The sequence below is a fragment of the Pseudophryne corroboree genome, unplaced genomic scaffold, assembly GCF_028390025.1.
Source record: "Pseudophryne corroboree isolate aPseCor3 unplaced genomic scaffold, aPseCor3.hap2 scaffold_387, whole genome shotgun sequence".
NCBI classification, from domain to species: Eukaryota; Metazoa; Chordata; class Amphibia; order Anura; family Myobatrachidae; genus Pseudophryne; species Pseudophryne corroboree.
In genome coordinates, this window is record NW_026970032.1 from 73,778 (window position 1) to 84,909 (window position 11,132).

Here is an 11,132-nt window from a genome sequence, read left to right on the forward strand (position 1 = left end):
AGTATTGTTTTCTTTCAAAAATCCACTTCATTTTCTTTACCCTATTATTAAAATGGTAATTGACAAAAACAAACTACATTGTCACCAGAAGAGCAATACAAAATGTACAAGTGATATATTAAATTCATCTTTCCAGCTTGAATTTCAATGATGCATTGGGTCAACAATTTTGTGAGAAACATCTTCACCCTTAAATAAAGATTTTCTTAATTCCTTACCTGTGTGCTAATTAGATATCACCTTGTTTTCACATTAAACAGACTTCCACATGAGAAAGCAGCAAGGATGCAGTGGCGTTAATGTTTCCTGGTGTCAACCTGTATTATTTCAGTAGACATTGAAATGAGGATGCATCTTGCTGCCTTTCCAATGAAGCAAGTTTAATTTAGTAATAGGTGAAAAACCATCCTTACAAAGGTGTTAATCAGAGACTTGGCTTTGTGGACACTTTTCAGAGAACAAATTTGTTAGCATAAAAATAAAGCCAGAAAATGAAGAGCTGTTTAATCACTCAATTGGATTTTTCTGCCAGCATATTTTTTTTCTCTGCAACCCACTGCTAAATTGTGCTTCCTAGCTGTTTTTTATAAAATCACTGAATCAAATCTAACTCTGATTACATCAGAGAAGGCCAGGTACCCTACACAATAAGAGGGGGTTTGAAATTTTGACTTGTCTACTTAAATATCACCAAAATCTGATCACAAGGTCAATTACGTCCCTGGGTGGGATTGAACCACCAACCTTTCGGTTAATAGCCGTACATACTAACTGATTGCGCCACAGAGACCCTTTTACTTGCCTTACAGAGCAGCTCTGGAGCTGTTACAGTGCCCAGCTGCTGCAAGAAATCAGCTTGAATGCTTAAGGGGCTGGGGCATAGCCAACATGAGCCCCACACCGAAGGAGGGTGGAGGTGTTTAATGCGAACTAGGGGTCATCCAAGCGCCGCAAAAGGCCTGCCATGCCCTGCACGCCCCTTTTCTCTTTTCATATGCAGACGAGGGTTGAAGCCAACTTTGACCCACTGCTTGGATGACATCACCATATGCAAATCTATCTGCTGCAGGCCTTCACCCAGGAATGCTTGCACTAGTTGTTGCATTTGGTTTGTTGTTTGGGGGTGCTTCAGTATTAGGCAGCCTTCTGCCCTCCCATGTTCATCTGAAAATATGTGTTCTCCCTGCAGTTGTTGTCCCCAGATGAGAGTTCCCTTGTGCTGCCTCAGTTGAATCTCCTTTACTTGACAGAGATGTGCCTGAGCAGCGGCCCTCCCCAGCTCTATCCCAAATCATACTTATTTTGCATAGGAGATACCATGGTCATGAAGATTGTTCTCCCAGGGTGAGGTTCATTCATTGCATTCTGGGTATGCTGACCCCTATGATTTCCCCAAATGTGGGAAACTCGACTGCATTATTTGTGGTAGTGGGGGACTGTGTTTGTGCTTTCCTCTGGTCAGCTCTGGTAAAAGTCAGATTTCTTTGTCTCAGATCTTCCTCTAGCCTTGTTCCTCTTTCGAGAGTTCCCTTGTGCTGCCTCAGTTGGATCTCCTTAAGTTGACAGGGGGGTACCCGAGTAGCGACCCTCCCCAGCTCTAGCCCAACTCCTACTTACCTGCCAGGTGAGATACTATGATCATGTAGGTGCTTCTCCCAGGGCAAGGGTCACCCATTGCACTCTGGGTGTGCTGCCCCTGTGATTTCCCCAAATGTGGGAAACTTGACTGCATAATTTGTGTTTCCCCTGGTCGTCTCTCGTATAATTCAGATCTCTTTGTCTCAGGTCTCTCTCCAGCCTAGTTTGCTGTCTGTTTCCACTTCTCTTTTCTTGAGCCGCTCCCTTCTATGCCCTTGCGCACTATCCTGACTTCTCCCGTCTGCTTACTTTGTGCCTTCCAACACACAATGCAAACTACAGGTAGTGCTGCAGGGCCCACACCCTTTTACTTGCCTCACAGAGCAGCTCTGGAGCTGTTACAGTACCCAGCTGCTGCAAGAAATCAGCTTGAATGCTTCAGGGGCTTGGGCATTGCCAACATGAGCCCCACACCGAAGGAGGGTGGGGGTGTTTAATGCGAACTAAGGGTCACCCAAGCGCCGCAAAAGGCCGCCATGCCCTGCACGCCCCTTTTCTCTTTTCATATGCAGACGAGGGTTGAAGCCAACTTTGACCCACTGCTTGGATGGCATTACCATATGCAAATCAATCTGCTGCAGGCCTTCCCCCAGGAATGCTTGCACTAGTTGTTGCATTTGGTTTGTTGTTTGGGGGTGCTTCAGTATTAGGCAGCCTTCTGCCCTCCCATGTTCATCTGAAAATATGTGTTCTCCCTGCAGTTGTTGTCCCCAGATGAGAGTTCCCTTGTGCTGCCTCAGTTGAATCTCCTTTACTTGACAGAGATGTGCCTGAGCAGCGGCCCTCCCCAGCCCTATCCCAAATCATACTTATTTTGCATAAGAGATACCATGGTCATGAAGATTGTTCTCCCAGGGTGAGGTTCATTCATTGCATTCTGGGTATGCTGACCCCTGTGATTTCCCCAAATGTGGGAAACTCGACTGCATTATTTGTGGTAGTGGGGGACTGTGTTTGTGCTTTCCTCTGCTCAGCTCTGGTAAAAGTCAGATTTCTTTGTCTCAGATATTCCTCTAGCCTTGTTCTTCTTTCGAGAGTTCCCTTGTGCTGCCTCAGTTGGATCTCCTTCACTTGACAGGGGGGTGCCCGAGCAGCGACCCTCCCCAGCTCTAGCCCAACTCCTACTTACCTGCCAGGTGAGATACTATGATCAGGAAGGTGCTTCTCCCAGGGCAAGGCTCACCCATTGCACTCTGGGTGTGCTGCTCCTGCGATTTCCCCAAATGTGGGAAACTTGACTGCATAATTTGTGTTTCCTCTGGTCGGCTCTCGTATAATTCAGATCTCTTTGTCTCAGGTCTTTCTCCAGCCTAGTTTGCTGTCTGTTTCCACTTCTCTTTTCTTGAGCCGCTCCCTTCTATGCCCTTGCGCACTATCCTGACCTCTCCCGTCTGCTTACTTTGTGCCTTCCAACGCACAATGCATACTACAGGTAGTGCTGCAGGGCCCACACCCTTTTACATGCTTTACAGAACAGCTCTGGAGCTGTTACAGTGCCCAGCTGCTGCAAGAAATCATCTTGAATGCTTCAGGGGCTGGGGCATAGCCAACATGAGCCCCACACCGAAGGAGGGGTCATCCAAGCGCCACAAAAGGACACCATGCCCTGCACATCCCTTTTTTCTTTTCATATGCAGACGATGGTTGAAGCCAACTTTGACCCACTGCTTGGATGACATCACCATATGCAAATCCATCTGCTGCAGGCCTTCCCCCAGGAATGCTTGCACTAGTTGTTGCATTTGGTTTGTTGTTTGGGGGTGCTTCAGTATTAGGCAGCCTTCTGCCCTCCCATGTTCATCTGAAAATATGTGTTCTCCCTGCAGTTGTTGTCCCCAGATGAGAGTTCCCTTGTGCTGCCTCAGTTGAATCTCCTTTACTTGACAGAGATGTGCCTGAGCAGCGGCCCTCCCCAGCCCTATCCCAAATCATACTTATTTTGCATAGGAGATACCATGGTCATGAAGATTGTTCTCCCAGGGTGAGGTTCATTCATTGCATTCTGGGTATGCTGACCCCTATGATTTCCCCAAATGTGGGAAACTCGACTGCATTATTTGTGGTAGTGGGGGACTGTGTTTGTGCTTTCTTCTGGTCAACTCTGGTAAAAATCAGATTTCTTTGTCTCAGATCTTCCTCTAGCCTTGTTCCTCTTTCGAGAGTTCCCTTGTGCTGCCTCAGTTGGATCTCCTTCACTTGACAGGGGGGTACCCGAGCAGCGACCCTCCCCAGCTCTAGCCCAACTCCTACTTACCTGCCAGGTGAGATACTATGATCATGTAGGTGCTTCTCCCAGGGCAAGGCTCACCCATTGCACTCTGGGTGTGCTGCCCCTGTGATTTCCCCAAATGTGGGAAACTTTCTGCATAATTTGTGTTTCCCCTGGTCGTCTCTCGTATAATTCAGATCTCTTTGTCTCAGGTCTCTCTCCAGCCTAGTTTGCTGTCTGTTTCCACTTCTCTTTTCTTGAGCCGCTCCCTTCTATGCCCTTGCGCACTATCCTGACTTCTCCCGTCTGCTTACTTTGTGCCTTCCAACACACAATGCAAACTACAGGTAGTGCTGCAGGGCCCACACCCTTTTACTTGCCTCACAGAGCAGCTCTGGAGCTGTTACAGTGCCCAGCTGCTGCAAGAAATCAGCTTGAATGCTTCAGGTGCTGGGGCATAGCCAACATGAGCCCCACACCGAAGGAGGGTGGGGGTGTTTAATGCGAACTAAGGGTCATGCAAGCGCCGCAAAAGGCCGCCATGCCCTGCACATCCCTTTTTTCTTTTCATATGCAGACGAGGGTTGAAGCCAACTTTGACCCACTGCTTGGATGGCATTACCATATGCAAATCCATCTGCTGCAGGCCTTCCCCCAGGAATGCTTGCACTAGTTGTTGCATTTGGTTTGTTGTTTGGGGGTGCTTCAGTATTAGGCAGCCTTCTGCCCTCCCATGTTCATCTGAAAATATGTGTTCTCCCTGCAGTTGTTGTCCCCAGATGAGAGTTCCCTTGTGCTGCCTCAGTTGAATCTCCTTTACTTGACAGAGATGTGCCTGAGCAGCGGCCCTCCCCTGCCCTATCCCAAATCATACTTATTTTGCATAGGAGATACCATGGTCATGAAGATTGTTCTCCCAGGGTGAGGTTCATTCATTGCATTCTGGGTATGCTGACCCCTATGATTTCCCCAAATGTGGGAAACTCGACTGCATTTTCACATTAAACAGACATTAAACAGACTTTCGCAAAGTGTCTCTGTGGCGCAATCAGTTAGTGTGTACGGCTATTAACTAAAAGGTTGGTGGTTCAATCCCACCCAGGGATGTAATTGATCTTGTTATCAGATTTTGGTGATCTTTAAGTAGACAAGTCAAAATTTCAAACCCCCTCTTATGGTGTAGGGTACCTGGCCTTCTCTGATGTAATCAGAGTTAGATTTGATTCATTGATTTTATAAAAACAGCTAGGAAGCACAATTTAGCAGTGGTTTGCAGAGAAAAAAAATATGCTGGCAGAAAAATCCAATTGAGTGATTTAACAGCTCTTCATTTTCTGGCTTATTTTTATGCTAACAAATTTGTTCTCTGAAAAGTGTCCACAAAGCAAAGTCTCTGATTAACACCTTTGTAAGGATGGTTTTTCACCTATTACTAAATTAAACTTGCTTCATTGGAAAGGCAGCAAGATGCATCCTCATTTCAATGTCTACTGAAATAATACAAGTTGACACCAGGAAACATTAACGCCACTGCATCCTTGCTGCTTTCTCATGTGGAAGTCTGTTTAATGCGAAAACAAGGTGATATCTAATTATCACACAGGTAAGGAATTAAGAAAATCTTTATTTAAGGGTGAAGATGTTTCTCACAAAATCGTTGCCCCAATGCATCATTGAAATTCAAGCTGGAAAGATGATTTTAATATATCACTTGTACATTTTGTATTGCTCTTCTGGTGACAATGTAGTTTGTTTTTGTCAATTACCATTTTAATAATAGGGTAAAGAAAATTAAGTGGATTTTTGAAAGAAAACAATACTGTCAATATACTATTAAAACAAATTAAAATGGTAAAAGTTATTGTACTTTAAGTAAAAATAAAAGAGCCAAAATATCAATCCCAGTTTTGGATTACTTTAATTAACAAAAAAAAAGCATATAGCAAAGGATAGTTTCAATCTGCCTACCTCTGGGTTATGGGCCCAGCATGCTTCCATTGCTGTACTCTGCTGCACATGTAAGTGCAAGAGATCCTGAAGCACTCGCTCATCATGGGAAAGTACCAATGTGTTTCTTCGTTGGTTGATGGAAGAAACATCTTACAAAAACTCTCCAGATTATTGACTTTTTAAAGTTTTTCTAGGAAACGTTCTAGATGAATGCTTATTAGCCTTTGTCAGTATTTACTTCTGCAAAGTGTCTCTGTGGCGCAATTAGTTAGTGTGTACGGCTACTAACCAAAAGGTTGGTGGTTCAATTACACCCAGGGACGTAATTGACCTTGTGATCAGATTTTGGTGATCTTTAAGTAGACAAGTCAAAATTTCAAACCCCCTGTTATGGTGTAGGCTACCTGGCCTTCTCTGATGTAATCAGAGTTAGATTTGATTCAGTGATTTTATTAAAACAGCTAGGAAGCACAATTTAGCAGTGGGTTGCAGAGAAAAAGAAATATGCTTGCAAAAAAATCCAATTGAGTGATTAAACAGCTCTTCATTTTCTGGCTTTATTTTTATGCTAACAAATTTGTTCTCTGAAAAGTGTCCACAAAGCCAAGTCTCTGATTAACACCTTTGTAGGGATGGTTTTTCACCTATTACTAAATTAAACTTGCTTCATTGGAAAGGCAGCAAGATGCATCCTCATTTCAATGTCTACTGAAATAATACAGGTTGACACCAGGAAACATTAACACCACTGCATCCTTGCTGCTTTCTCATGTGGAAGTCTGTTTAATGTGAAAACAAGGTGATATCTAATTAGCACACAGGTAAGGAATTAAGAAAATCTTTAAGGGTGAAGATGTTTCTCACAAAATCGTTGCCCCAATGCATCATTGAAATTCAAGCTGGAAAGATGATTTTAATATATCACTTGTACATTTTGTATTGCTCTTCTGGTGACAATGTAATTTGTTTTTGTCAATTACCATTTTAATAATAGGGTAAAGAAAATTAAGTGGATTTTTGAAAGAAAACAATACTGTCAATATACTATTAAAACAAATTAAAATGGTAAAAGTTATTGTACTTTAAGTAAAAATAAAAGAGCAAAAATATCAATCCCAGTTTTGGATTACTTTAATTAACAAAAAAAAATGCATATAGCAAAGGATAGTTTCAATCTGCCTACCTCTGGGTTATGGGCCCAGCATGCTTCCATTGCAGTACTCTGCTGCACATGTAAGTGCAAGAGATCCTGAAGCACTCACTCATAATGGGAAAGTACCAATGTGTTTCTTCGTTGGTTGATGGAAGAAACATCTTACAAAAACTCTCCAGATTATTGACTTTTTAAAGTTTTTCTAGGAAACGTTCTAGATGAATGCTTATTAGCCTTTGTCAGTATGTACTTTTGCAAAGTGTCTCTGTGGTGCAATTGGTTAGTGTGTAAGACTATTAACCAAAAGGTTGGTGGTTCAATCCCACCCAGGAATGTAATTGACCTTGTGATCAGATTTTGGTGATATTTAAGCAGACAAGTCAAAATTTCATACCCCCTCTTATTGTGTAGGGTACCTGGCCTTCTCTGATGTAATCAGAGTTAGATTTGATTCAGTGATTTTATAAAAAAAACAGCTAGGAAGCACAATTTAGCAGTGGGTTGCAGATAAAAAAATATGCTGGCAAAAAAATACAATTGAGTGATTAAACAGCTCTTCATTTTCTGGCTTTATTTTTATGCTAACAAATTTGTTCTCTGAAATGTGTCCACAAAGCCAAGTCTCTGATTAACACCTTTGTAGGGATGGTTTTTCACCTATTACTAAATTAAACTTGCTTCATTGGAAAGGCAACAAGATGCATCCTCATTTCAATGTCTACTGAAATAATACAGGTTGACACCAGGAAACATTAACGCCACTGCATCCTTGCTGCTTTCTCATGTGGAAGTCTGTTTAATGTGAAAACAAGGTGATATCTAATTATCACACAGGTAAGGAATTAAGAAAATCTTTATTTAAGGGTGAAGATGTTTCTCACAAAATCGTTGCCCCAATGCATCATTGAAATTCAAGCTGGAAAGATGATTTTAATATATCACTTGTACATTTTGTATTGCTCTTCTGGTGACAATGTAGTTTGTTTTTGTCAATTACCATTTTAATAATAGGGTAAAGAAAATTAAGTGGATTTTTAAAAGAAAACAATACTGTCAATATACTATCAAAACAAATTAAAATGGTAAAAGTTATTGTACTTTAAGTAAAAATAAAAGAGCCAAAATATCAATCCCAGTTTTGGATTACTTTAATTAACAAAAAAAAAATGCATATAGCAAAGGATAGTTTCAATCTGCCTATCTCTGGGTTATGGGCCCAGCATGCTTCCATTGCAGTACTCTGCTGCACATGTAAGTGCAAGAGATCCTGAAGCACTCACTCATCATGGGAAAGTACCAATGTGTTTCTTCATTGGTTGATGGAAGAAACATCTTACAAAAACTCTCCAGATTATTGACTTTTTAAAGTTTTTCTAGGAAACGTTCTTGATGAATGCTTATTAGCCTTTGTCAGTATGTACTTTTTGCAAAGTGTCTCTGTGGTGCAATTGGTTAGTGTGTAAGGCTATTAACCAAAAGGTTGGTGGTTCAATCCCACCCAGGAACGTAATTGACCTTGTGATCAGATTTTGGTGATATTTAAGTAGACAAGTCAAAATTTCAAACCCCCTCTTATTGTGTAGGGTACCTGGCCTTCTCTGATATAATCAGAGTTAGATTTGATTCAGTGATTTTATAAAAAAAACAGCTAGGAAGCACAATTTAGCAGTGGGTTGCAGAGAAAAAAAATATGCTGGCAAAAAAAAATCCAATTGAGTGATTAAACAGCTCTTCATTTTCTGGCTTTATTTTTAAGCTAACAAATTTGTTCTCTGAAAAGTGTCCACAAAGCCAAGTCTCTGATTAACACCTTTGTAGGGATGGTTTTTCACCTATTACTAAATTAAACTTGCTTCATTGGAAAGGCAGCAAGATGCATCCTCATTTCAATGTCTACTGAAATAATACAAGTTGACACCAGGAAACATTAACGCCACTGCATCCTTGCTGCTTTCTCATGTGGAAGTCTGTTTAATGCGAAAACAAGGTGATATCCAATTAGCACACAGGTAAGGAATTAAGAAAATCTTTATTTAAGGGTGAAGATGTTTCTCACAAAATCGTTGCCCCAATGCATCATTGAAATTCAAGCTGGAAAGATGATTTTAATATATCACTTGTACATTTTGTATTGCTCTTCTGGTGACAATGTAGTTTGTTTTTGTCAATTACCATTTTAATAATAGGGTAAAGAAAATTAAGTGGATTTTTGAAAGAAAACAATACTGTCAATATACTATTAAAACAAATTAAAATGGTAAAAGTTATTGTACTTTAAGTAAAAATAAAAGAGCCAAAATATCAATCCCAGTTTTGGATTACTTTAATTAAAAAAAAAAGCATACAGCAGAGGATAGTTTCAATCTGCCTACCTCTGGGTTATGAGCCCAGCATGCTTCCATTGCTGTACTCTGCTGCACATGTAAGTGCAAGAGATCCTGAAGCACTCACTCATCATGGGAAAGTACCAATGTGTTTCTTCGTTGGTTGATGGAAGAAACATCTTACAAAAACTCTCCAGATTATTGACTTTTTAAAGTTTTTCTAGGAAACGTTTTAGATGAATGCTTATTAGCCTTTGTCAGTATGCCCTTTCGCAAAGTGTCTCTGTGGCGCAATCAGTTAGTGTGTACGGCTATTAACTAAAAGGTTGGTGGTTCAATCCCACCCAGGGATGTAATTGATCTTGTTATCAGATTTTGGTGATCTTTAAGTAGACAAGTCAAAATTTCAAACCCCTTCTTATGGTGTAGGGTACCTGGCCTTCTCTGATGTTATCAGAGTTAGATTTGATTCATTGATTTTATAAAAACAGCTAGGAAGCACAATTTAGCAGTGGTTTGCAGAGAAAAAAAATATGCTGGCAGAAAAATCCAATTGAGTGATTAAACAGCTCTTCATTTTCTGGCTTTATTTTTATGCTAACAAATTTGTTCTCTGAAAAGTGTCCACAAAGCCAAGTCTCTGATTAACACCTTTGTAAGGATGGTTTTTCACCTATTACTAAATTAAACTTGCTTCATTGGAAAGGCAGCAAGATGCATCCTCATTTCAATGTCTACTGAAATAATACAAGTTGACACCAGGAAACATTAATGCCACTGCATCCTTGCTGCTTTCTCATGTGGAAGTCTGTTTAATGCGAAAACAAGGTGATATCTAATTATCACACAGGTAAGGAATTAAGAAAGTCTTTATTTAAGGGTGAAGATGTTTCTCACAAAATCGTTGCCCCAATGCATCATTGAAATTCAAGCTGGAAAGATGATTTTAATATATCACTTGTACATTTTGTATTGCTCTTCTGGTGACAATGTAGTTTGTTTTTGTCAATTACCATTTTAATAATAGGGTAAAGAAAATTAAGTGGATTTTTGAAAGAAAACAATACTGTCAATATACTATTAAAACAAATTAAAATGGTAAAAGTTATTGTACTTTAAGTAAAAATAAAAGAGCCAAAATATCAATCCCAGTTTTGGATTACTTTAATTAACAAAAAAAAAGCATATAGCAAAGGATAGTTTCAATCTGCCTACCTCTGGGTTATGGGCCCAGCATGCTTCCATTGCTGTACTCTGCTGCACATGTAAGTGCAAGAGATCCTGAAGCACTCACTCATCATGGGAAAGTACCAATGTGTTTCTTCGTTGGTTGATGGAAGAAACATCTTACAAAAACTCTCCAGATTATTGACTTTTTAAAGTTTTTCTAGGAAACGTTTTAGATGAATGCTTATTAGCCCTTGTCAGTATATACTTTTGCAATGTGTCTCTGTGGCGCAATTAGTTAGTGTGTACGGCTATTAACCAAAAGGTTAGTGGTTCAATCCCACCCAGGTACGTAATTGACCTTGTTATCAGATTTTGGTGATCTTTAAGTAGACAAGTCAAAATTTCAAACCCCCTGTTATGGTGTAGGGTACCTGGCCTTCTCTGATGTAATCAGAGTTAGATTTGATTCAGTGATTTTATAAAAACAGCTAGGAAGCACAATTTAGCAGTGGGTTGCAGAGAAAAAGAAATATGCTGGCAGAAAAATCCAATTGAGTGATTAAACAGCTCTTCATTTTCTGGCTTTATTTTTATGCTAACAAATTTGTTCTCTGAAAAGTGTCCACAAAGCAAAGTCTCTGATTAACACCTTTGTAGGGATGGTTTTTCACCTATTACTAAATTAAAC

The 11,132-nt window shown here is 40.4% G+C and overlaps 6 non-coding genes and 1 pseudogene across 6 annotated transcripts; all 7 read left to right on the plus strand.

Moving 5' to 3' along the window:
• Positions 1-1,293: 1,293 nt before the first annotated feature.
• LOC135022371 (U1 spliceosomal RNA) lies at positions 1,294-1,457 on the plus strand. The gene has a single exon (XR_010219507.1). It is a non-coding gene; the product is annotated as a U1 spliceosomal RNA (small nuclear RNA).
• A 152-nt stretch (positions 1,458-1,609) lies between these two features.
• LOC135022361 (U1 spliceosomal RNA) lies at positions 1,610-1,772 on the plus strand. Its single transcript, XR_010219501.1, has one exon. It is a non-coding gene; the product is annotated as a U1 spliceosomal RNA (small nuclear RNA).
• Positions 1,773-2,443: 671 nt separating this feature from the next.
• Positions 2,444-2,607, plus strand: LOC135022354 (U1 spliceosomal RNA). Its single transcript, XR_010219495.1, has one exon. It is a non-coding gene; the product is annotated as a U1 spliceosomal RNA (small nuclear RNA).
• Positions 2,608-2,759: 152 nt separating this feature from the next.
• On the plus strand, positions 2,760-2,922 carry LOC135022357 (U1 spliceosomal RNA). Its single transcript, XR_010219498.1, has one exon. It is a non-coding gene; the product is annotated as a U1 spliceosomal RNA (small nuclear RNA).
• A 646-nt stretch (positions 2,923-3,568) lies between these two features.
• Positions 3,569-3,732, plus strand: LOC135022351 (U1 spliceosomal RNA). Its single transcript, XR_010219492.1, has one exon. It is a non-coding gene; the product is annotated as a U1 spliceosomal RNA (small nuclear RNA).
• Positions 3,733-3,884: 152 nt separating this feature from the next.
• Positions 3,885-4,046, plus strand: LOC135022365 (U1 spliceosomal RNA). The gene has a single exon (XR_010219504.1). It is a non-coding gene; the product is annotated as a U1 spliceosomal RNA (small nuclear RNA).
• A 671-nt stretch (positions 4,047-4,717) lies between these two features.
• On the plus strand, positions 4,718-4,845 carry LOC135022368 (U1 spliceosomal RNA; annotated as a pseudogene).
• Positions 4,846-11,132: the final 6,287 nt, after the last annotated feature.